This window comes from Zonotrichia albicollis, chromosome 3, assembly GCF_047830755.1.
Source record: "Zonotrichia albicollis isolate bZonAlb1 chromosome 3, bZonAlb1.hap1, whole genome shotgun sequence".
Taxonomy (NCBI): domain Eukaryota; kingdom Metazoa; phylum Chordata; class Aves; order Passeriformes; family Passerellidae; genus Zonotrichia; species Zonotrichia albicollis.
The window spans coordinates 101,853,417-101,877,966 of NC_133821.1; positions in this window are offsets into that span (position 1 = coordinate 101,853,417).

Genomic DNA, 24,550 nt, shown 5'->3' on the forward strand with positions numbered 1-24,550 from the left:
GCTCTTTTTCAAATCCCAGAATTTCCTTTTCTAAAATTCTTTCATTTCACAAGTATCCATGTTGGGACTTTCTTAGCCAGCTTATTTTAGCCAAAGTTGAAACCATAGGGGTTTTTAAATCTTGGGTACATGATCTAGCAAGGATATTTTACCTTCTATTTGGAGAACCAGAAACTCTGTGCTTATTCCTGATTCTCTAGTGCAGAAGCAAGAAGAGCATCAGCCCTCAGCAGGATGAAGGGTGAGATCCCAAACTTAACCTTTGTGAACAATCTCTTGATTTGTACCATTAACTTCTATGTAGTCACTTCCAAAGAACAGCCTTAATTACTATGACCTGGGGCAGCCATATCTGGTCTTGAGGAAAGCAGGGACACTCTGTAAGTACATTAATGGGGCTATAAAAGTTGTCCCCAGGAAGGAGAGAACAAGTGTGATGAATTGAGTTAGCAGGAAATGGAGCCAGCCACAATAGTTCTGGGAGACCTGTTTGTGGTCTTGCTCTCAAACCATAACCAACTGCAGCCAAGCGTGACTTCACTATTGTTTTTGAGGTGGCCCTGGTGAGTTTTTTATAAGGTTGAAGATAGGATTCCTTGGCATGCAGCCTGGACTCCGCTGCTTCTTTCGTGGGAGGGAGGCTGTTGGGTTTTCCCTGCTGTCTCCTGCCTCAGAAGTTCAACTCAGTTGCTACAGCACACTAAAAGCACCCTGGAAATTGAAGGTTTTTTCCCTTCTATATGGCTGTTAAAATAGCCAGAGCCCTACCCTACCACCGAGTCTGAATGCGCATTTCACACAACCAGGACTTTGTGCATGTGGAGCAGTTCATCACCACAAGCACACCACTGTAGTCAGCAGCAGCTCCCACGAAGGCAAGGATTGATTTTTTTCTCTGTGGGAAGTGGGTAAAACAGTGCAGGGAAACGGTCAGTGTGACCAAAACCATGTGAAGAGTCTGTGTTGATGTACAGCTTTGAAGGCACACATCCTTGGCCGAGTAACAGAGGACTGACAACCCTTGTGCCTCTTGCTCTTCTCCTTAATTCCTGGTTAGGAATGGAGCCTGTGGCAGCCTGGACATGGTTGTCTGTCTTGTGGACATATTCCTCTAGCTGCAGACTGGAGTGGGACCTTTATAATTGGCAATGGTGATGGTTTTTGCAGGTTTTGCTGGCTTTGGTCAGTCTTAGAGTTCTGTCATTACTCTCACCTCGAACTGGTGATTGTGAATGTTATATTCACTTACCCACTCACATGGAGAAATAAAGCCATAAAGCTTCTGCATCTCTCTAGATACTGCAAATCCTTCTGTGGCTATAGAGCTGATCCTGTCTCCTCTGTTGATAACATGTGTGTGCTTATGCCATCCACTCCAACCAAAGCTGCTCTGCAATTCCTGTTTATTTGATTTGCTTTATAAAGTAACGTGCCAATTTGAAAATCATTAGGTATTCCTACCAGGAGTCAAAGACCACATTCAGAGTGGATTACACGCATGTTTCTTAAAAGTGTTAATGTGCTAATCTGCTGGTTACTTGATCCAGGCAAAATGCCATGATATTCCACATGAGCAAAATACCACGGTTCTTGGAGATTTCATACAAATATTACCCACTGTGTTTCCACATTTGAAGTGTTATACTTGTCTATTAAAATCAACAAGCTGGAACTAGTATCTGGAAATAAGTGATATTACTATTTTATTTATGAACTTCAGATTCTTTTTAATAAAATACCTTACAAATAAGGAACAGAACATGAATCTTGCTGTTATTTCATGTATTCTGTGTAAATATTTCAGCTATGCCTTGCAGCAATAAAAGCACATTATACACACTGCGCATTACCATTGTGACCAATAATGTTTGACTTACTGTGCTGTATTTAGTCCAAAACCAAAACAGAGTCAGGGCAACATCGTGGCTGTTTTAACAGTATGCTGTAAGTAAGGCATGCAATGAATAAGGCCTCACACTAAATGAGAGCTTGTTCATTATGAAGCTGCTTGGATTATAGAGTACTCCTGACTCTGTTAAAGAGCAAAAATTCCTTATTTGTGCTCTGGAGCAGGGGTGGGATGAGGCCACACAAACAGTAGCCAGCCTGTGCTTTTGCAGTTCACAGCATGGCCCCCAGTGTTTCTTGCAAAGCAAATGCATGAATGGAAGAATACACTAATTTTTGGTACAGAGGGACCCCTCCAGTGAGCCTGCAGGTATCACCCAGACGTGCCCAGAGCTCTCTCTGCTAGGAAACACAGGGTCACTTCTGCTTCTTTTCTTTTATGCTTAAGTTGAATTATCCCTAAAAGGCCTTGTTGTTCTAAGGAGCAAAGGTCATTGCTGTGTCAGGATTTGGCTCTCATTGACTCCCTCTCCTTATCAAAGGGAGCATGAGGATGCAGGAGGCTCCAGCACTGTGCAGCATCTGACCATGAGACCTTCCCTCCTATGAATATGGTGCCAGTAGGGACAATTTTTCATTTCTTTTGTTTGCTGTCATGCCATCAAGTTCAAGGAAAAAAAGACCTGTGTATTCTCCAGCTCAGCCTCAGACAGGCTTTTTTTTTGTGTGATGAGGCTTTTTTTTTTAGCAAAGTTTCAATGGGGCTGAATGTAGATGCAGACACAGCAAAACTTCTGAGCCTTACAATCCAGGGCATGAAATTTATGTTGGTTAGAACTAGTAGGGGAAAAGTGTGTAGTTACTGGTTTTATAATAATCTGGTCAGCTAACACACAGTATGAGCCATCTTTTCCTCCTTTTCACCTTTTTTGGAATCTTATTGTTAATTTTTATTAAAATGCCAGAGGAAAAATTATTTCTAGTTGTTTTAAACTCCCTTCAAATATTTTTTCAGGTGAATTCCAACTTGCTCTTCTCCCATCAGTTTAGGCCACTGAACTGGAAACCCTCACATTTTCTCAGTGCTACTATTATACATATACCCATCATTTAAGGCTTAAGTAGAAGTTGACTTATATGCATTCCTTGGGTATGGATTTCACTTTGTATGGCTGCCAGACACTTACATTCCTCTTATCAAGGGTATCACATGAGCCGTAAGGAGACAATAGGCCATATATCTTTGTTTTCAGTGACAGAGGCTTGGGCCTGCCCATCTGCCATCTCTTGATGAACCCCCTGCTACAGCTGAACTTTAACAAGTGTCTTTTATTCAGAGCTTATTCAGAGTGGACATGGGATAAGAGTTAGGCTAGAAAACCACCTTTGGTTTAGAGACAGATGTGCAGCTAATGATGTCACAGCTGGTAAGACAACAGACTTAGGGGATTGATAATAGCATATAGAGCCTGTTCTTTTGGATCATATTTTGCTTAAGATGCCAGTGCATACAGTAGAGAATTACCATCTGAGATCCATTTGTGACATCTGGTAAAGGTGATGCAATCTTATCTCCTTTCTGAGCATGTCACGGGTCTGCAGTGTTTGACCAACATTGCTAGCCCTGCTGGTAGCCTTGACAGTCCCAGTGAAAATACTCAGCCATGGGGCCCCTTGACACATGGTCCTCTGTCTGTCTGCTCTGTCTGTCTGCTCTGTCCAAGGCTCGCGTCTCTGCAGCCACTCTAAGGTCTTGGCTTTGGGACCTAAATAATAAGTGTGGTAGGAGAATTGCCTGCTAAATGGATGATCTGTCAGAGGGCAACTCAGACCATGAAGGAAGGGGGGTGCTGGTCTATCTGCAGGGATTACTGAAGGAGCCTTTGGTGTCACACTCCATGCCAAGGGATCTCATGCAAATGTCTCAAATTAGGTGAGATAAATCCAGATATTTTCCTCTATGGCTTCAGTCAAGAGTTTTTCATTAATTTATTTAAAGACACTGGGACACAGGTACAGCCAGACTGTGAGGTCAGAAACAGAAGAAGGAGATTTTACAGCCCATTTTAATATCACAAGAAGCTCTTATTCATGGAAGATCCTATGCTCCAGTAAAAGCAAACCATATTTTCTTGATATTCTCCCTTTGTTCAGTCCTCTGTGAACCCAACTGTTCTTTGGACACAAAATGGAAAAAGCTCTCCAAGCTCTGACTTAGATGGTGTTAGAACTTCAGTTCTCTTGAGGAAAAAAAATTAAATAGCCACACACAGACTAAAATGGTAACACAGCAAATCAGCCAAAGCTCGTCAGCATGTAACCAAGGCTGCATTGTTCTTCCCTTCCTCCCTGCCAATAATTTTTGAGTCTAAGGATATTCTGCAATAATTCATTTCCTGTGCTTAAGTAATTCTGTCCATGATGCCAGAATATCTAAATCTGGTAATTACTTCCACTGTCCCACTTGGCACAGCTCTGTTTAAGCCCCCAATTAAATCTTGTAGCGTAGAAGTGAGAAGTGATGCTACATTGGTTTAGAACATCATTAAAGTCAAGGCTAGCAGAAGACAGTTTTGCAGATTCCTTTGGAATGATGATGCCAAGGCAGGAGTCTCACTCAAAGCCTGTCCCTGACTTGTAGAAACATTTCTGTTGAGGTTGTTTGTAGTTAGTATTTATTTGTGCACATTTGAGACTTGGATTGGTCTTCCAGTGCCATTTTAGTGAAGTAGTAAAGAGAAATAAATGTTTTAAGGTTTGCTAGCTTGTATGAGACAGTCTCTGAGTTGTCAGAAAACTGTTTCAATCCAGCTGAGATGAAACAATCAAGTTTTCACACAGATATTACTTCTTAACAATGCCCTTTCCCTACAGCTATTCAATATTTAGTTTCAATTCGTAGGCCTCTTAAATTGAGTTAGCGATACAGCATAATCCTGGAGCTATCCTGTCTCTAATCCTGTAACAATACATTTTGTCATTTCAAAAAATGGTCTCTCTTTCTTTCTATTTTTTCTTTTTTGTTTGTCCCAAAGGCAAACATGCTCATGCTCCAGGAATGTGTCTATTGCAGCCAAAAGAGGAAATCCAACTAATCAAAATGTTATCAGCAATTAACAAAATAGTTTAATGATTTTTTCAGCATTTGAGAAAAAAGAAAATAAAACACCAGGTCTCACTAAGTTTATTTAGCTGCACTAGACTCTGGTATTCTGCCAATGTTCTTTATAACAAGGATTTAGAAGTTAATAGTATTGGAGATTAGAAATTGGTGTCAGTTACAGAACTGTGCAAAGTGATTTCTTTGCATTAGGACATAACAGCTGAAATGAATAAAATACATTTCATTCTTACTTTTTTCATTTTGCTGTAATTGCAGTTTTGGCATGCTGGCCAAGTCTCTTTGTCCTGGTGGGATGACCCCATTTCTCATTCAAAGAATACCGGGAAAAATTTTAAAAAAGAATGGATATCATAATTTGTCCTGAAACAAAAACCAGCCAACTCAACAAACCCACTAGCCCCTTTATTTCCTTTACATGTAGCACAGAAAGCCCTGATTAAAAAGTAAACAAACAAGAGGAGGCTGTGTGCCTGCTCAGCTCAGGAGCCTGCTCCTGCCAGCCTGGCAGCTGCTGAAGGCTGTTGTCTGCAGTCGGGCCTGGAGTGGCCACGTTACACCCTCAGGGCTGGGCCTCTCACCTGCCAAAACCATTGCCACTGCCCGGAGATGCTTTGGCAGTACCAGGTCTGGTTCCTGACCTTCCTTGCACGAACCTGGAGTGGAATGTCCCCTGCCTGCCAGCAGTGCCACCGAACCTGCCTGTTCCTCCAGCTGGGGCTGGAGAATCCAATGCCAGCCACGGCCCACGTGTGAGGGAAAGGTTTGCAGACGCTCCTGGAGGGAGGCAGTAAGATCAATGCAGGCATGTTTTCATGCTCTTCTATAGCAATTCACAGCTACAGCTAAAAATAATACATAGCAGCCTTTAAAGCTGCCCAAAAGCTCTTAATTAAAGTTGCTGGGGAACATGAAGGGAGTGGAATCACAGAAAACCCATTGATTAAGTTCAATAGGGCGTTGTTTTTAAAAATGGAATTTGGGGCCCCAGAATAACCCTTTAAACAGATCTTTGTCAAATACCTCAATGATTCAGCACGTGCCATTCCACATTGAGGATTTATTACAAACTTAATAACATAAGTGATTTTAATGGACTAAGCGTGTCCACGTGTGTGTGCATGCGTACTTGTAAGGGATTATAGTTTTCCAACTACTAATTTCCTTGAGAATTAAAATGTTAATATTTGACATACACTTGAAAGCCTCACAACAACAAACAAAAGTTAAGCCGAGTTGTTAGCACACAGAGAAAGTACAGAAAACTTGCCAACATCACCCATTTCAGTTTTATATAACCAATAGCTTATAAACACTTAACTGGAATCTGTGCAAAAATGTGTTTCTGGGCTTAAACCACCTGCTATGTCCGGTTTCAAATAAATGCCACCTGCTGAGGATCAGACTTTGACAAACATGTGGGCAAATCAGTTTTTAGTCCAGCAAAGTGCCACTCAAGAGCAGAGTGAGTCTCGTCTCGCCAAGGAACACAGGGTTTGGATCACAGATGAAAAGAACCCCATGCTGTAGCAGATGCAGCTGTGGTCTAGATAGCAGTGGTTTTAGTGGCTGTTTAACAAGGGCTGTCTCTTATCAGGGAAGCACTTCCTTAACCATCCTTATTTACTAGTGATACCAGGCAGAGCAGGATAGAAAATTAATTTTTATTAGGGAAAAATAGTAATCATAACATGGCTTTAGTGATTTCTTAAAGGGCAAGTAAAGCATGCTTTATTTGTTATAAATGGTTTTATGAACAAAAATTTATTTCAATGCTAATCTTCAGGTAAGACTCTGGGGCACAAAACCTAATAGCTGTGGGAAGGCCCCTTGTGTACATGAGCAGCTTTACACAGATGTTGTGCATGGATCACTAGCAAGAGGCACATCCTGGATGCCCTATTTGGCTTTGTGCCTACAGGCAGAGCCATCCTGGCAAGACATGAGAGGATCCTTTAATGAGGATCCTTTGGAGAATGTCCTTGCAGGTCTTGCTTCAGAGCATATTCTGTACCAGGATGGCCCTGTTGGACGAGACCTATCATCATGCCCTGCCATTTTCTAAATAAGACCCATGACAATATTACCAGAAAGTCATGTTACAGAGCCCTTTGTATCTTGGAAGTGTTTGGAATGCTGTGATTACTGACTAACTAGATCCTGCTTTTTACTGACTAGATCCTGCTTTATCTTTGCCTTTTTCAGTAGAATAACATACACTGCATTTTTACAGTGCAGTACTTACTTTTCTGGGAAGTTTAGGAGCAAACTTTGGAGCTGAGTGTGATTATCAGGAATTATGAAGCTACAGTGAGAGCAAACATGAATAAAGCAGTGTTTGATTTACAAACCTGTTTAGACAGAGGAGATGCTCCTCAGCTGCACTGCAGGACAGTGCAGCCCTTGGCCACGCTGAGCCACGTGGGGCTCCGTGCAGAAAGCTTTTTTGTTTCTTGCCAAAGAAAACCTTTGCCTGCTCTGAGACAGGCTGCAACCTGTGCTCCTCAGAGATCAATTCACTGGTAGCACTGGGAAGTGAACAGCAGCAGAAGGTGGGAACATGGTAAAAGGTTTTGTGGAAGTTTGCTATTCATGGCCTGAAGAAATGCTGGTTCTATTGAAGCACCAGGGCCAAAGGAAAGTAGCTGGGATGCCTGGCCAGACTCATCTGTGCCTAGAAAAGGACATTAGAGGCAGCAGTCATAAGCCTGACTGGCATACATCAAATCCTGGGCAACAGGTCCACACAAGAGCACTTTGCTTAGAGCAGCATTGCAGCAAAATTGAATGTTACCCTCCTAACACAATGGCCCCAAATCCCTAAGTGATTGTTTGTCATGTCGTTAGTCCCCATGAGTGCCCAGGGCTGATGGAGGCACAGCTGCAGCACAGTGTGGGGAGAGTTTCCATGCAGGTCAGGAGAAGGAATAGCATCTAAGCAGGCCAGGGAGGAAAGTGGGAATTTGGCAGGTCAGACATAGGATGGCACAGAAGCTCATTCCCTACTCGAACAAGAGACAAAGTAACCTTAGAGGTGCTGTCCTGACATCTGCCTAAGTATTTGATGAAACTTGTCTGGGAGACCATCTGTGCCTTCTTTGACCATTAGCTATTTTATCCCAGCAAACTATTCTGCTACACTAGTACAAGCTTTACTTAATTTCATGAGACTATTACCAAAACACGGATTTCACTGAAAAAAAAGAGGTGGTTTTGTTCTTGGTATGAAATACCATGAAATTTAAACTATTTAAGTTTTGTTCTGATTTTTAATGGAAACAAACTTGAGCATGCCAAATATGTCCAGAAATGGTGATTCCATTTTTTTGGACCAGCTGCATTTCCAATGCTTGCTATTTTCCTGGATGTACCCAAAATATTTATTGCATTTTTTTTTTAATTCCTGCATATCTTTTTTTCCAAAACAAGTTTTTGTTTATTTTTTTTAAATCTTAAATGGGTGCAGAGAAAAAGTAAAAAGTATATCCCACCCTGGTGAGTCCAAATAATGAAAATTAGGAATCCTTACTTTTACTTGCATATTAATAGTAATTTCTGAGGCAGCCCCTTGGTTTTGCAAGGCTCGTTGCCTGGTTTTTAAACGTGTGATTGTTTTCTTGTGTCCCAGACAGCAGCAGTAAGAGGGAAGTCTCAGTTTGCCCTACAAAACCACCTTTCCCATAGGAGCAAAGGTGTTACCAGTGGGGCTGTGGGAGTACAAGGAGGCTGACAGTTACATGGATGTTTTACATTAAGAAAGCTCAAAATCTTGAGTGCTATCTGTTCAGAAATTCCTGCATCATATTCCAGCCACCAAAGCACCATTTTGGGCCTTTTCTGGGTGTTGCTCCAGTTATGTCATCCTCCTGATGGATTGTAAGTCAATCTCTGAGCTGATGCTCAGCTGCCAAAGGTCTCATGGCATGTGTTGTGTTTCCATAGTCTCATGGCATGTGACACGTGCCAGCCAGACCCCAAATGTAAGGGAAGAAAGAGGCTCAGGGTGCTTTTTCTGCTATCAAGGGTGAGCAGGACTCTCAGAAGGTGTTTGGAGCCCCACTCAATGGCTGGGCATGTGGAATGCCAGAAGGTAGGGGTGAGAGAACAGAAGGGTTTGGCTGTAGTCTCCCATCTGGAATGGAGTGGGAATGGAGGTGGAAGAGGGGCTGGGACAGGCAGGCAGTGTACAGACACCCAGGCTACAGAAGAAGGTAGGACTGGAATCCCCTTTCCTGTGTAAATCTTGCTCTGCTGCTGCAGGGAGATGGCAGAATTTTTGCGTGAAAGCTAAACCCTCTGGTCCCCGAGATGCTGAGGGGATGAGTTGAGGTGAGAAGAGAGCTGAGGGGTGAGTGGATCACCCCCTGTCTCTGGGAGATTGTATATTGTTCCCAGCCTGATTTTACTCTGCTTGTCCAGAGAAATTTCCACATCTTGAGCATTTCCCCCAAACAAAGGAGCAGGGAGGTACCAAGGTGGCATCCAAGTAATTGTTCTATGGACTCTTTTTTAATACTGCTTGTTTGCTATATGAATTAAGGACTGAGTTCGTAAGGCTTTAGGGCCAGTCTTATGGTAAGAGACCTGCCTTTCACTCAAGAAAGGGGAATAACACTACTTAAAGAACCCTTTATGGCTGGAGCTTCACACAGCATAAAGTTGGAATTAGATGTTTCAGGCAGTGCAAATGCGTGGACTTGTAATGTGTCTGCTCGGGGCCCAGCTAATCCCAACAGGTGCCATGCAGACATACTGCACATTAAAGATTTGTTGTGGGGATGAGGGTAAAAATAGCACGAGGCTGGGAGAAAAAGTGCATTTCAAAAGCAATTTTCCTCTGCACAGAAATTCTGTACTTGCAAACAAATTTTACTCCTACACAAGATCCACAAGATCCACTAATTTTATTTATGCTCATATGCAGTTTGGAGGAGAGTCTCAAATATGCCGATGCAGCATTGTTGGATTTAAAGAAATTAATAAAAACAACTCCAAGCAGCTGGTTGAAACAATTATGCTTTTCACAGAAAGCCTTGCAGACTGCACAGAAAGTTATGAAAATAATCCTTTCAATTAGTGTGTGGTCAGTGCACCTGCAAAGGAGACTTGTCCAAGTAAAAGTATCAACTAGTGTCAATGAGAACAATTCATGAATTCATCATGAGGGCCTTTTTCTATTACCACATTTACACAGATGTGAATCCCTGGGGTGCAGACACCAGAAGGGTAACCCTACTGTAATCCAAAGAGCATGAGAAACATGAGCTCAGATCAGGAAAGCTATTAATTTTTGTGTATATTTGACTTCAGCATCTTTTCCCCTCTTGCACATACTGCATTTAATAATCATATCTATCTGCCTTCCTTGCACTTCTCAGCTCTCTAGTAAGAAATAACATATTAATTCCTGGTGAAAAATGACATCAGCTAGAGGACTCCAGAAGACCAAAGGGATTTGCAGCTCTGTAATTTTATCACCTGTACCACAGTTGTAAATGAGTTCATCAAGCTGGGAGAATAATACTCATATTGTAGTGCAGTTTTAACCCACTGGTGCTGGGTGCATGCAGCATTATTATGTATAGCCCAATGGGTCATCACAGCAGAGTGATATTAGAGGGGATCAACTGAATCATTTGGAGAAAAGTGTTGAAAGAATGGAAAGTCCTGAAGCAAAGACAGCTGAGATGAACGTGGAAGTGGTGTAAAGTGTATAACATGTCTTCTTTGTCTTGATCTTCTACAAATTTCTTTTGTAATTATGTAAGAACCTCGTATTTCTGTAATAACAGAAGCTTGCATCAAATGATAACAAATGCGTACATTTGATCTATAAAATGAAGAAAACCAACAAGTTTGTATTTCAGTAAATTCCTGAAACAGCATAAAATATAAAAAACAGAGGACTGGAAGGCTGTAATGTTTATCAGAAGCTTGTTGGTAGGAGATATTATTTTAATTAAAGTTTGTATTTATTGACTTCTTTTGTATCTGAGTATAATATTCTAGTGTTGCATCACACAAAGTAAAGGCCAGCAGGGTGTATGTCAAAAAGCCAGGCCACAAAGGGATTGCTTTGATATCAAAGACCTCTGCACACTTTGAACATTTAGATAAACATTAGTTTATCCAAATTGCTTTAAAAGTTTTTTCCAGAAAAAAAAACAAAATGAAAAAGTGGCAAGACTTTGTAAAAACTGCTGATTTTTAGATCTGGTTACCATTAGCACATTTTCCTTTTAATTCTTAATTAATAACTAAGAAAAATACCTATTGGTATGATATGATATGGTACATGCTTCCTCGTGGCTTCTTTTTGTATTCCCTGCAAACAAAAGGCAAATAGAGGTATTTGTAATGTATTCTCTGTTGTGTGATGAGACCACTGAGAAAGCCCCGTGCAGCTGTAACGCCCATGATCGAGCTCTGCCCTGGGATTTGCTGCACCGTAAACACAGGAGTCAAGGAAGCTCCAGAGCTGCTGGATGTCAGTGACACCCCTGATATTGGAAAATTGACTCCATCTCCACCTCCAGGGAGGGGGTGGGATGCAGCAGGACCGCATTGTACGTATCCTAGTGAGCAGCATGCATGCAAGCCAAGGTGGAGATGGAGGGAGTATGTAAACCACAAGTAATGCTTGGAACACTTAAATGGAGTGGTGTGTTTTATTAGTATTATCAGTGGAGTGCACTGGTAATAAGATGGAGCAAACCTCTCCTTCACTACTCCAGGAAATTTAGTGTCTCCTTCAGGATGGAAGACACCAGGCCTGCTGGTACCTTCTGGTCAAACCAGAAAAATTAGATATTAAGCTTTTTCTTGCTCAATCTGAGAAAGCGTTTTGCCTTGAGTCAGTAGAATTCAAGAGTGTTAATGAGAGCAGGGTTTGGTCCAGAGGTTTTATTTCCCTGCTTGTCTTTTGCTGGAAAAGAGGCTCAGTTTTGCAGTGCTTTGTCCCTGGAGAAGTCATTTGCACCTGTGCAGCATGTAGGCAGCCCTGCCAAATCGCAGGGAGGAGTGTTCGCGGTGCCAAACGGGCCTTGCTGATTTCTTATTTAGCAATCACATCTTAGCCCCTTTTTCCTTTCTTGCCTCTCTCTGATGTGCCTACTCAGCTCATTTGAAAGGTGTGCTTTGCAGCATTTGAAAGCAGTTTTCCACTGCTGCAGATGAGCACGGTCCTGAGAAGGCCAAGAGCAGAGCTTGTCAGCAGAGCCAAAGCACAGCGTTCGCTTCCAATGCACGCTGGCAAGTCGTTTCTCATGGATTTCAACAAAAGATGGGATTTAGCCCATCATCCCCCCCCCCAGGATTGCCATTAAGTCTCAGGCCATGGGGGAAATGGTGAGTGCTTCCAGACTGTTAATCACTGCGTGTTTACAGTCTTGGAAACCAGAATTAAAGATCCTTGGAAATCCAAACCCGAGCACTTCTAGGCCTGATTCAGTACTGTTTTGTCCCCAGAGCAGGAACCTGCCGTGGCGCTTTGGCAGGGCTCTCCAGCCCTGCTGTGCAGGTGCGAGTGGCCGCTGTGCCGGGAGCGTCCTGGGGACACAAAGCCTCTGTAGCCCGGCCAAGGTGAGCCCGCTGCAGCCACCGGAGATGCGAGCGGGAAGAGCTGCTCCACACATGACCTCCTTTCATCACCCTTTGTGACCATCTCAGGAAGCTGACTGCTGCGCTGAGATAGCTTTACACTTCTTTACAGCTGGTTGGAAAGCTTTAGGATTTTTTACCTTGGTTTTTTTTTTTTCCCAATGAAATGAAGAACCACTGAAATCTACAGTTTTCCAGAGGAGGTGTGACAAAACAGATTTTAGAGTGTATCATTGCTGTTCTCTGAGTATTTTATTTCAGCATAGAAGGAAACACCAGCTGCTCCTATTGTTTGACATCTAGATTCTTTTCTAAATTAAAATTTGATACAGGTGTTTTTTTTGGTAAGGCAGTATTTTGAAGATACTGACATCTGTAAATAACTCATGGCAACTGTGACAGTCTGGTTGAGGGTAAAGCTGGCACTTCCTACCCCTTCTGACTGTCCACAGAACTGCATTCCTACAGAGAAAACATCCCTTACTTCTGAAAAGTCCTGGGAACAAAAATAGCTTTATCTATTTTCTTAGTTTAGCTCAACAGAATTAGTCCTTTGTTTTATTTGTATAACTGGATTCTGTAAGTATTAAATAGAGCAGCTTGCCAGAGATAAAAATTCATGTCATTCTGATGCCTCAGTGGGATACCATCTCTCCTCAAAGACTGCTGTTGGAATTTTTATTTTTGAAAATAATAGGATCCCAGAAAAATAAGATGTGCTCTACTGTACATGCTGTGTATGTAATCCAGAAAGTCCTACAGAGGCACAAGTTTATCATTTTAGTGGTTGAATGGCAAGTTCTACTCATTTCAGGTAAAACTGAATTCAGCTTCTCCTCAAACCAGAAAATGTCAAAATAAAAAGTTTGACCTTTGCCAAATGATTTCTTTTCAGCACCTAGAAATCAAAGCTGGATTTGATCTGACCTCACATTTCTAGAGCAGTTTCTAGAGATCTGAAATGGCACCATTTGATGAGTGCTGTGAATCCTGCCCAGCTCCAGCGGAGCTGCAGCTGCTCCATGGCAAGGCACAGGCGATGGGCAGGGAGGATGTGTCCCTGCCCCAGCCCCAGGCACAGGACAGCAGCCTGGCTGTCAGCATCACCACCTGCAGTGCCACACAGCTGTGTCCCAGCCCCAGGTGGTGGGAGCCAGGGCGCTCCTCCTGCTCCCAGCCAGCATCCCCCTGCACTGGGTGGGCACGGGGAGCTCGGTTCACTTTCTGCCATAAGGGAGGCAGGAGGCTGCAGCAAGTCCCTGCTTTGGGAAGGGGCCACAGGTCAGGTCCTACAGCTGCTGTAAATAGTTGCAGCACTATTTAATTCAATGCAGCCTTTATTTACATCAGCTGATCTGGCCCCACTTCTCCTGTTTTCCTGTGCTTGTTTCCTTTAAGATATATATTTTATAGCCTTGTAAAACACCACTGTATATTCCTGTATAAACTAGTAAAGATATAAGCACAGTGTGATTCTGTGGCTGTTATTACAGCAGTGCCTGGAAAGGGACCCCAGTGTGCCAGGCTCTGTGTGGCTCTCTGAGTGACAGGGAGTTCATGTCCAAAATAGGCAGGGCAAGGAGCAGGGGGAGGGAGGAGGGAATGGAACAAGAGAGGCTGGCCCAGCCAGGAGAGGAGAAGCAAGGCAGCAGGAGCCAGAGGCCAAAAGGAATGAAGCTGTGATGAAGAGCCGTGAGCAGGAGGGGGAGATGGACTTTGCAGCAAACAGCAATGAATGGCTGAATGTGGCCAGCAAAAACTGAGCAAAATACTCTGGCATCTGACCCAGCTGCTCCTGCAGCTGTTCTGCCTGTGCTTGCCTCTGCCAGGCTTCTTCCTGAGCCCGAGGCAGGGGGTGGTGGGAATGGGGTAGAATATGGTGAGAGGAACATGGCAAGAGCACACACAGAGGTACAAAGGACATTTCCCTGAAAATCTCTGGGTCCAGCCACTGAAGGGAGGAAGATGGCTCTTTAGAGCCCCAAATTCCCTCCTTCTTCTCTGCCACCTTTTAATGCTGCTTGGGGCTCCCCAGCTCCCTAAGCAAAGGACTAGAAACAAATCCTGGCAAAGGTATTGGTTCCTGTGGGCAGTTTGACTCATCTGCCCTCCTGAGGGAAACTTTCCTACTAAGGAAGAAGAAAATGAGAATATGCAGCAAGACCATCAATCTGCCTCAGGGTCCCCAAGTATTCAGAAAAAAGGAGTTGCTTCAGCTGGGCAAGCTGGGCAGGATATGCAAAAGAGGAAGAGGTGAATTTTTTTTGCCATATTATGACTGGGGGGCAGTCATGGACATCACATCAGCTTTCCAGCCCTAGGAATGCCCAAAGAGAAGAACGCCTGGTGGGCTCTCCACAAAAACACCTGCTCACAGTCTGGCATAGGTGAGTTTTCTGTGCCCTCTCTGGAGGAGAGGACTGTCATTTCAAAATACTATGGCAAAGGATGAAGGGTACAGGCTCTGTTCCATGGGCAGCACTGTTGACCAAGTTTGTTTTCTCAGATTATCTGAAGTCCAGTCTACACCTGGAGCACAGAGTTTCACCCCTACATGCAGCCAAAACACAGCTGTGTCCAGTCCTAGGACACATCCTCCAGAAGAGAGGGAAAAGAGAGGAAAGATGTTGCAGCAAGATCAACTCAATAAGATCACAAATGACAGATGTGAAGGAATTTCTGAAATAACACTTATCTGAAAGCAGAGAAATAATTTTGAAATAAAGATTGCTTGTGAATAAGAGAAGGTTAAAGGCAGTGGCTGGAGAGAAAAAGTACAAGATGAAAGTGAATAATGCAAATAAAAGGAAAACAAGAGAAGAACATGAGTTCTCCTACAGAGAAGACTTCTACTTGCTGGATGATAATCAGTGATTACTCCAAGTGCTATGTCTCGAGTTGCAGGTTTGAATCTGAGAAAGGTCAGGAACAACAGGGAAAGGAAAAATCACAGGACAGACAGGAGGAACTTTGGTATAAAGAGAAAAGTTGTTTGTTTCTGTTGGCAAAACACATTCAAGAGCCTCAGGATGGGAGATTTCTACGTGAACAAACACAGAATGTTGTGCTTCTGCTCTACTTGCTCTTGGAGCAATCCAAAAGCCCATAAGTTCTGACCACATAGCAGCCATGGCTTAGCACTGTACTCAGGCTTTGGGTTACCGGTGTGACTGTGTGTCTTGCAGAGGAGAACCGAGGTGGTGCCTGAACACATTGCAAACACATCTGCCCAGGCCTGGCTGTGTCAGTGTGCCGAGAGAGTGGATGTAAAAACATACTCACTGGAGCATCTGCTGTTGAGTTTAAAGAAATGCCTGTTTCTTCTTTGTTCAAACATATTTTACTGCTGGCTTGTATAATGAAGGGCAAGGAGAATTTTTATTTGTTCTATCAGAAAAATACTGGTTTGTCTAACCCTTTGTTTCAAGAAGCAGCAGCTCTGAGAAGGTTGATGATGAGAAGATTCTCAGGTCTACAAGGGAATTTCTGATTAAAACACATCAAATTCATGGATTTTTGGGTCTGGTGGAATGCAGGAGGCTCATTCCAACCCAGCAATTGCCTTTTCTGGACTCCTTCAGTTTGCTGTGCACAAACATGCATTCCTTGGCATAGAACCTTCGTCCTGTCTTCCGGCACCCTTCAGGAGTACAGCCTGCTCTCTGCCAGACTTTCCCTTACAGCCTCTCCTCCTGGCAGCAGAGGAGAAGCAGAGTCAGGGGACAGAGCAAAAGCAGAGCAAAGGCATGTGAGTGGTGGGGCCATCACTCCTCATTACAGGGCCTGACATGCTCACTTGATGTGAGTCCTGCCTGAGAGTCTGTGCAACAGCACGGCTTGAAAGGACTCTTACTTCATTATTCCCATTTCAGTCTTTGACCATTTTAACCATTTTGTTTATTCCAGGCAGCTATCTATCTCATTCACGCTACATGCTTTCGGGCTAAGTGTGCAAGGTCACAACAGGACAAAATCCAAGGCAATGAGAAAAGGATGATGTGCAGGGAAAAGGATGATTTCAATTTATACCTCCTTCAGCTGGGTGTAGCTTTTTGTAACTTTTCAGGGTGGGAACAAGTGATATAGAATCAAAGACAGGTGGTTACATTTAGTGCAAGTAATTTACTGGCCTCCTGAATTTTCCTCTTTTTCCCCCTGGCGCCTCAAGCATATTCCACCAGAGACTCTTATATGCTGTCAATCATCTAAAGAATTTATTTGAATAAACATCTTATGTCAACCTGAGATCCAAAAGGAAAGGATCCCAGCTCAGGAGAATAAAGTGCAAAAAGTATATGGAGGAGCTTTCAACAGTAGTAAAAATCAGCTCTCTTGAACAAAATTGTAAGGCTCCAATAATAGACCTTGATGACAAGCGGAATTAAATAAAACATGAGTGATGAAACCCTGTAATGTTTATGGTGAGGTAGTCCAGACAGATGATTATTAACTGTTACCAAAACAGTGTCTTGGCAGTAGATGTGCAGTAACCAGGATGGAGACTGGTAGCTAGTTTAAATTGCTGGTAAAGATCTGTTATAAGTTTCCTTTTAACACAATGGAATAATAGCATGAAATCAGTAATTAAGTGTGTGGGTGAATAGTGCCTGACATCATGTTCAGAGGAGGGAAAGGAGTCATTTCCCACTTCATTCTGACTTGCTATCATATCTATTTCACAGCAAATACCTAAGTAGTTGGGTTGGGTCTCATGTCAATTTTAGCTAAGCAGCCATGAACATACCATGTCACACCCTGCTTGGAATAGAAAATAAAAAGGGAAAAAAAATTATGGGGTTTTTTTGCTCTCTGACACACCTGGAAATAAAACATCAGTGATCCCTAGACGTAATTCACTGAGTGATTCCAGTCTGACTGAGACGCCCAAATCCAGCCTGTCCTTTGGCCAGGAGCAGTGACGCCTGTCAGGCTCAGGGCTAAGTGCTGAGGAAGCCTTTGGGGACCGGGAACACCTACATCTTAGCTCAGCAGGCGCGATCCATAAAAGGCTCCATGTGTGCAAACGAGCTGTGCCTGACCCATCGCAGATCCCGCGCACCGTCACCGCACGCTGCAGGGAACTGCTGTTTGTGTCCCTTATTGACAGGCTGCTCTTGTGAAGGCTTGGGAGCCCTCAGGGAGATGGACAGAAACTTCCAGGGCTTGTCACCCCGCTAGAAAACAGTGCTTGTCTCACATGTGTGCTGCACTGGGCCTTAAGTACCCCATTGCTTTTGTAATGTTCAGGGCCTGTGGTCTGCAGCTCCAAAACCTTCTCCCGAAGCTGATGAGGCAGTGTTTTCCAGATTCTCTTTGGCTGTACTCATCCTTAATTGTTTTTACGCTGTTGTTTTTCTGCTGTTGTTTTACGCTGTTATTTTCAGGGGTCTGCACCTGCAAATCCTGGCAACGTTGTCAGGACAGGGCCTCATGGGAAGCAGCTCCCACTGCTGTGGGATTTGACCTCCTCTCCCCCTCCTTCTTTGTCTCTTGATTTGTATATTTCAGTTTATGTTACAAAAAAACAAACATAGTCCACAGCAAAGTTAACAATAATAACAATAAAAGTAATAATAAATAATAATATACAATAATAATATTCAGTAAATTTTATCCACTAGTGGCTGTACACACCAAAACTTAACAATCAGTGAATGTGAAAACTTTGCACTTAATTAGCATGCTTCAATCAGCACAAACAGTGCTCTTCTTTACAAAACAGTACTGCAAGTCCATGCAGCCAAATGGCAGCTTTATCCCAAACTCTTAATCTCATTCTAAGACTTCCCACCAACTAGCCCAAGTGACTTGTATAGTATCAAATCAGCTGAAGTTTGCTTGCCCAAAAACACAAATATCTGTCACCAAGATTTTTTTGTAGTACATCACCCTGACATCAATCCTGAAGTAAAATACATATAGCAAGTGTTGTAAACCTAGATAACTCTTGTTAGATCCAGTGCATGCTTCACATTTCAACTCAAAATCCGAGCATGTCATACAAGATAGTACAGTTGTCTTCAGCAAAGATCAGCAACCTCTTTCTGTTTTCAATACACAGATGCATGGCCTCATCATGTTAGTCCCATACTTGGATAGGAGACTTCTCCAAAAGCCATCAAACATCCTCATGTTGTCCTAGACGCCATGTCTAATTCAAGTTCTTGCTGCAGACCCAGTTATGGGCATTTCTCCTGGATTACAAGGGTTTATTGATCAGGTTTTAGCATTGCAGCTGAAAAGAACCATCTAGCTGAGAGCAATTTTGAGTCTGAGAGCCACTGGTCACCCCACAGACACAACGCAGCTGGAGACAGGACAGGGATTCAAGACATATGTAGGTTTGGTGTTAGAGTCAAATTTTCACTTGTCATTGAGCCAGGAGTTGGAGTTGTTGCTGAATCAAGGTGGTACTTATAAGATAGGTTTGGGTGATATTACTATCAGGCTCCATCTTCTGTATTCAGATGCAGTCAGACATTCCTTACTGGCCTATTCTTGGGTATGGATTTAGAGTTGAGTTTCATTTGTTCAGGAGATCAGGGTTTGACTGGCATTGGACATTAGTCCTAAGTTACTGTTCAATCCAGAAATAGCTACTGAGCTTTTTTAATAACTTCAACAAAAAGTGCCAGGGAGCCCATGGTTATTTTGGTGTCTGTCAGGGTTTCCTGAATGGATTTTAAAATGAAGATTTATTCTAAGATTTAATTTTTTTTAGTGAAAATTCTACCTCTGCCCATCATTTAGTTTTTTAGATATTGGTTTGCATTTCTCACATTCAATCCCTTTCCATTCCAGTAACCCAGCTGCTTAGACAATTGGCAAACTTTCACAATACCCTGTGCAAACAGTTCTGCTTTTACACACGGGGTGCAAAACCAGAGTCTGAGCCCACAGTCACCCACAGTCTGCTCCTGCATTCACCTGTGTCCTTCAAACTGGGGCTGGGCTTTCTGCTGCTGAGAGTGAGATGAGTGGCCTCTTTGTGCCAGTGTCTGGGCTCACACAAGATGCACTTGGACTTGCATTTTACTGGAAAACATGTACTGTTTTTAATATCATTTTTGTGTAGATGGGGTAGGTCCTTGGTGTAGAAAATGAGACACGCTCTCCAAATCCAGCACTAACTGTGACTGTGGGTTGCTGTAGACCATAGCAGAGATCCTCTGACCCTCACCTCTGTGGCTCTGTGGCGCATGGGCTGCTATCAAGACCATGCTGTCACCAAACCAAGTCTCTGCCTTGTCTTGCTTGTTCACAGAGATGTGGAAACATCTGCATTGTTGTGGTTCCTGCCCAGCCAGCAGACAAGTCCTACACAGCCACTCTCCCACCAGTGAGACTGATGAGAGAATCAGAAGGATAAAAGCCAGAGTACTTGTGGGCTGAGATAAAGACAATTTAATAGAGAAAGCAAAAGCTGCACACACAAACAAGCAAAGCATAACTAGTAATTAATTCACTCTTTCCCCCTTTATGTGCTGAGCATGATGTTCCATAGTCTGGAATGTCCCTTTGGTCAGTTTCGGTCACCTTTCCGGGCCGTGTCTCCTCCCAACCTCCCAAGCACCCCCAGGCCCCTCCCAAGCCTGGCAGTACAAAAATTAGAAAAGGTCTTGGTTCTGTGTAAGCCCTGCTAAAAAAATCATCTCTATATTATCAACCCTGTGTTCAGCACAAATCCAAAACACAGCCCCCTACCCGCCACCATGAAGAAAATTAACTTTACCCCAGCTAAAACCAGCAGATGCAAGAACTAACCTTCTACTCTTGGGCAAGCTGAGATGGATCACACTGCCCTTGGCTGCCCCTCTAAGCATGGGTGGATCCATGCCAGTATTTCATTTCAGTAGCACAGTGAAATGAGCATGCTTCATTTTTCCTGCTTCTCAAGGTGTCTCCAAAATAACTTACCAGCCTACCACCCTATCACCTGACAGCTGAAAAGCTGTACTCCACTGCTGATTCTACACCCAAAAGTATTTGAATAGCACAGAAAGACTTCTCCAGCACAGTGTTAAGTACAGGCCAAATTCACATCAAATTGATCACTGCATGACAACAGCACTGTCACTTGCACATAGCTTTCATTAAGTGGTAGGAAGAACTACTTAATTTGCAATATATATTTTCTTGTTGCTGCCAGAGACCCCGAGTTACGTTCTTTTGCATGTACAGTCTGTGTTGCCAGAAAGCTCCCAGCGGCCCCCTGGCCCACAGCTGCCTATCATTTATTCCACACACAAAGTATGAATTAGCATTCTACTCCAATGTTAAAGCTGTTCATCATTAAAATAATTTGGATGAATAAACAACACATTGGACAAACTTACGCCTTTAAAAATTGTTAGGTACTGTAGGGTTGAATCTTCTCAGTTCTGTTGTTTTTTCTGTGTATTGTTTTTTTTCCTTTTTGATCTTTGCCGTAGGTCCTTTATTTCCTCATTTAATACCCCTCCCCACTCTCAAAGGGCTCAGAGTTTTCCTTGCCCCAGAAAGCAAAGGACAATACATCAAATCCAGATCTCTTGGAAAAGAGCATAATGCACAAACCACAGGAGCAATGGGTGTTCTGAGAGCATCTTTTCAGTGCTAACTTTGTCCCCCACTTTGATGCTATATACTCTCTTGAAACATGGCGAATCTCTGTTAAAGGCTCTACCTTCTGGTTTTATCCCATGTAGAAGGAAGATCCTGTATCCACCTTCTGGTTTTATCCCATGTAGAAGGCAGATCCTGTATCCTTGTAAAAGTTAGCAGTAAAGGATAATAGAAAAAGTATGGAGAAGGCTTTCAGTCTAGAGAAGTAATTAGAGTTGACAATCAACATGCCACCCACTTCCTATTAAAAGATAGTGGGTTTTTGCTAAAGCCCTGAGGATTAAATCCTAGCATTACCTTTTATATCAGCTTTAACAAACATCTCCCACAAATCATAAGCAGATCTTCAGATAAATTAGACTAATTCCTTGTGAAAATTGCAAACACTGTCTCTCTCCAAGAAATTGTCACAGTGCAAGGGAGGCTGCTCTTCTTTCTGGGCTCTCATATCCCCTTCATTTTTTCTCCCTGCTTGATGTAATCCTTGTCAGATTGTCAAAGAGCATTTGCACAGTCAGTACTGGAGATGAGTCAAAAGGCATTTTAACAAATTGCTGAGCCTGGATGAAAGGACCATGGGTAGAACTGCCACATTCCCATGGAAGACACAGTCCTCTCACTACCAAACTGCAGTGCATTTTTGAGAGGCACCATCCTTCACCTGCTGCTAGGCACCCAAAGATTTACCAGCATATGGACCAGAGCCTTTTTTTTTGCTTTAAGATATTTGGCTGCCACATTTCCCATCCATGCAGATACTCTTGTGTCCTCCAGAAAATGGCAGGACTGTGGAAGTAGTCCCTGGCCCTGTGAGAGTCCTTTGAGCAGGGCTTGGCACTGCCTGGAAGAAGGTGGGTTGACATCAGCCCCAGCCTGGAGGAGAGAGCCTGCCAGCAGCTGTGCAGGCTGGACAATCCCATGCCAGTGCTCAAGGCCACGTTTGTTTTTTTAGTTACAGACACTAAAAAGACTCAAAGTGTGACAACTTAACTGGTGAGGATGATCAAACAGGGCTGGAAAATCTGCACCATCCTAGTTTTTAAGGAGACGAAAGCCATCCCAGCCACACTGGCCAGAGACTGCCCTGAGGACGAAAGCTTCCTGCTCCTTCCTAACACTTAACCCAAAAGCCCTTATAAAGAAGCCCTGAAGTGTCAGAGTTTCCAGCACTGTCAATATAGGCAGAAAGAAAAACCCATTTTGGCATAATGAATTGTTTCCTGGGAGCCTTCAAAAGCACCCATCTGTACTGACCAGAGGGAGAAGGATGACGAGCATAAATTACCTTGGCAGAGCTGGAAGTGAAGCATCCACTTCTGAATACATGGAGCTCCACATCACTATTTCCCAAAACCAGGCTGCATTGCCAGACTGATGCCTGATGCTATCTTACACTTGGCACCACACTCCTCTGCCTATAAAACACTTTGCAAAAGACTCCCAGGGGGTGGTGGTATAAAACTGGAATGAAAGATGTTAAGAATCATAAATAGGAAGGTAGGTCAGACGCCAAAGCATAGAGAGGCTGGTGACAAAACGGCTGCTCCCATGTGTAAGCACAGCTCTCTGTAGCACAGCTAAGTTCCAGCTTTGTCCAAATGGTGGAAAGTCTGAGAAGGGCATCAGCTGAGCCTTGAGAAATGTGGGACATGCTGTACTTGGTGAGCAGCACCTGGAAGCAATTGGGGATCACCCACAGTGTAAAGGCAGGGCTGGCCTGAGAATTGTGTCCCACTAGTGAAGCTCCATGATGCAAGTTCACTTTCTGAGTCCCCAAAGAAGCAGCTGCATTAACTTTCTCCAGCAGAGATGCTGCAGAAATGACACAGAAAGGCATCTCACAGCAATATGTTCATTCCTTGCTTTGCCAGCTTCAAGGAGGCTTCAGCATGATTTGAAGGGTCACTGGCTGTGAAACTGGAATCACACCTTTGGCCAAAAGAGAGGGTTATCAGGAAGATGAGGCTTCTCTTATCTTCTGTATGGTCTCTAGCTTCTGTATGGTCTCTAGTTGCTGTGGAGGAATGATGAAAGAATTGTCCTGAGCTCAGACTCAAGGATCATGATCCAAATCTGGCAGAGGCTGTCCATGATGTGTGAGTTGGTTCTGCAGCAGGCACTTCTGCTCCACCTCTACTGCAATTTGTCAACACAAGCATGACCATGTTTCTAGGAGCAGTTGTAGAAAGGGTTTAAACAAGGGGTAAAGAAATTTTAGGAACTACTAACTTCTAGTGTGATTTTCATTTTCTAATGCAGGCTTTTGCCAAAATACACGAGCTGTTTCATCCAAAAAAAGAGTTTGGCCCACATTTTCAGACTAGCAGATTGAGCAGTGGTAGGGATTTTAGAGGCTGTAAGAAACTTTGAAGCAGGGAGATGACTGATTCATTGTTCACAAATTGTCCATCTAAGTATATACCAATAACCTGAGTGTTCATACTCTATACAAATACACCTATTATAATTCTGACTAAAGGGATATATACTCTTTTCTAGAAAAAAAAAGTAATAATTTCCTGGGTTTTTTTCAGGAAAATATCTTGAAAGATGTTTCTGTTACTCTCCTCTACCCTGCCCTTCTTTTCTTCTAGTATGCTAGTCATACTGTTTTTATAAAAGGTTCTGTAAACAGCAACCTTAGATTTAATTCATACATATTACTAGGAAGAAAGGATGCAACAGTAATAACCTATAGTAAAAGGGACACCTGGAGTCCAGAAGGTCCCTGTTGTGTTGAGAACAACAGGTATCATGGGCCAGCTTTCCCACCATGTGAGGAGTCTGTTCCACATAATTTTTCTTTGTTCAGATTTGTCTCAAAGTGGCCAGATTCTTGCTAACTGAGAAAATTGAACTTGAAAATCATTCTCAGCTCTCGCTTTAATACAGCAGCAACTGGATGTGGGGATGTATGCACAAAGAAACCTTCCATTTATTCTTTTTGTTAAAAATTCCTTTTTAATCAAAGCCATGCTTTGGGGTATTTTGCTTATATGACTTGAGGTTTTTAACCCTTTGAAATATGTAAGAGTGGAAAAGAAGGAACATTTGAGTTTTTGTAACTTTTCCCTGTCCATATTTTCTTAGTTACATCACTGCTGTTCTTTTAAAGTGGTTTGCTCAGCAGAAGATATTCTTTTTCAAAACCTTGTGTTTGAAAAATCCAGTATTTTTCTTTTTTTTTTTTTCCTTAAAATTCCCTTTTTCTTTCCCTAGTTTGCCTTAGCAGGCATAAAGGCTTTGCTGAAGGAACAAAACTCTCCATCACAGCCATGCAAGTGAAAGGGGCCACATGAGTGAAATGAGCTGGAACCTGGAACATCCTTTTCATGCTGGTACAGTTAAAACTGGCCTCAAATGAAGGGCTTTTCATCA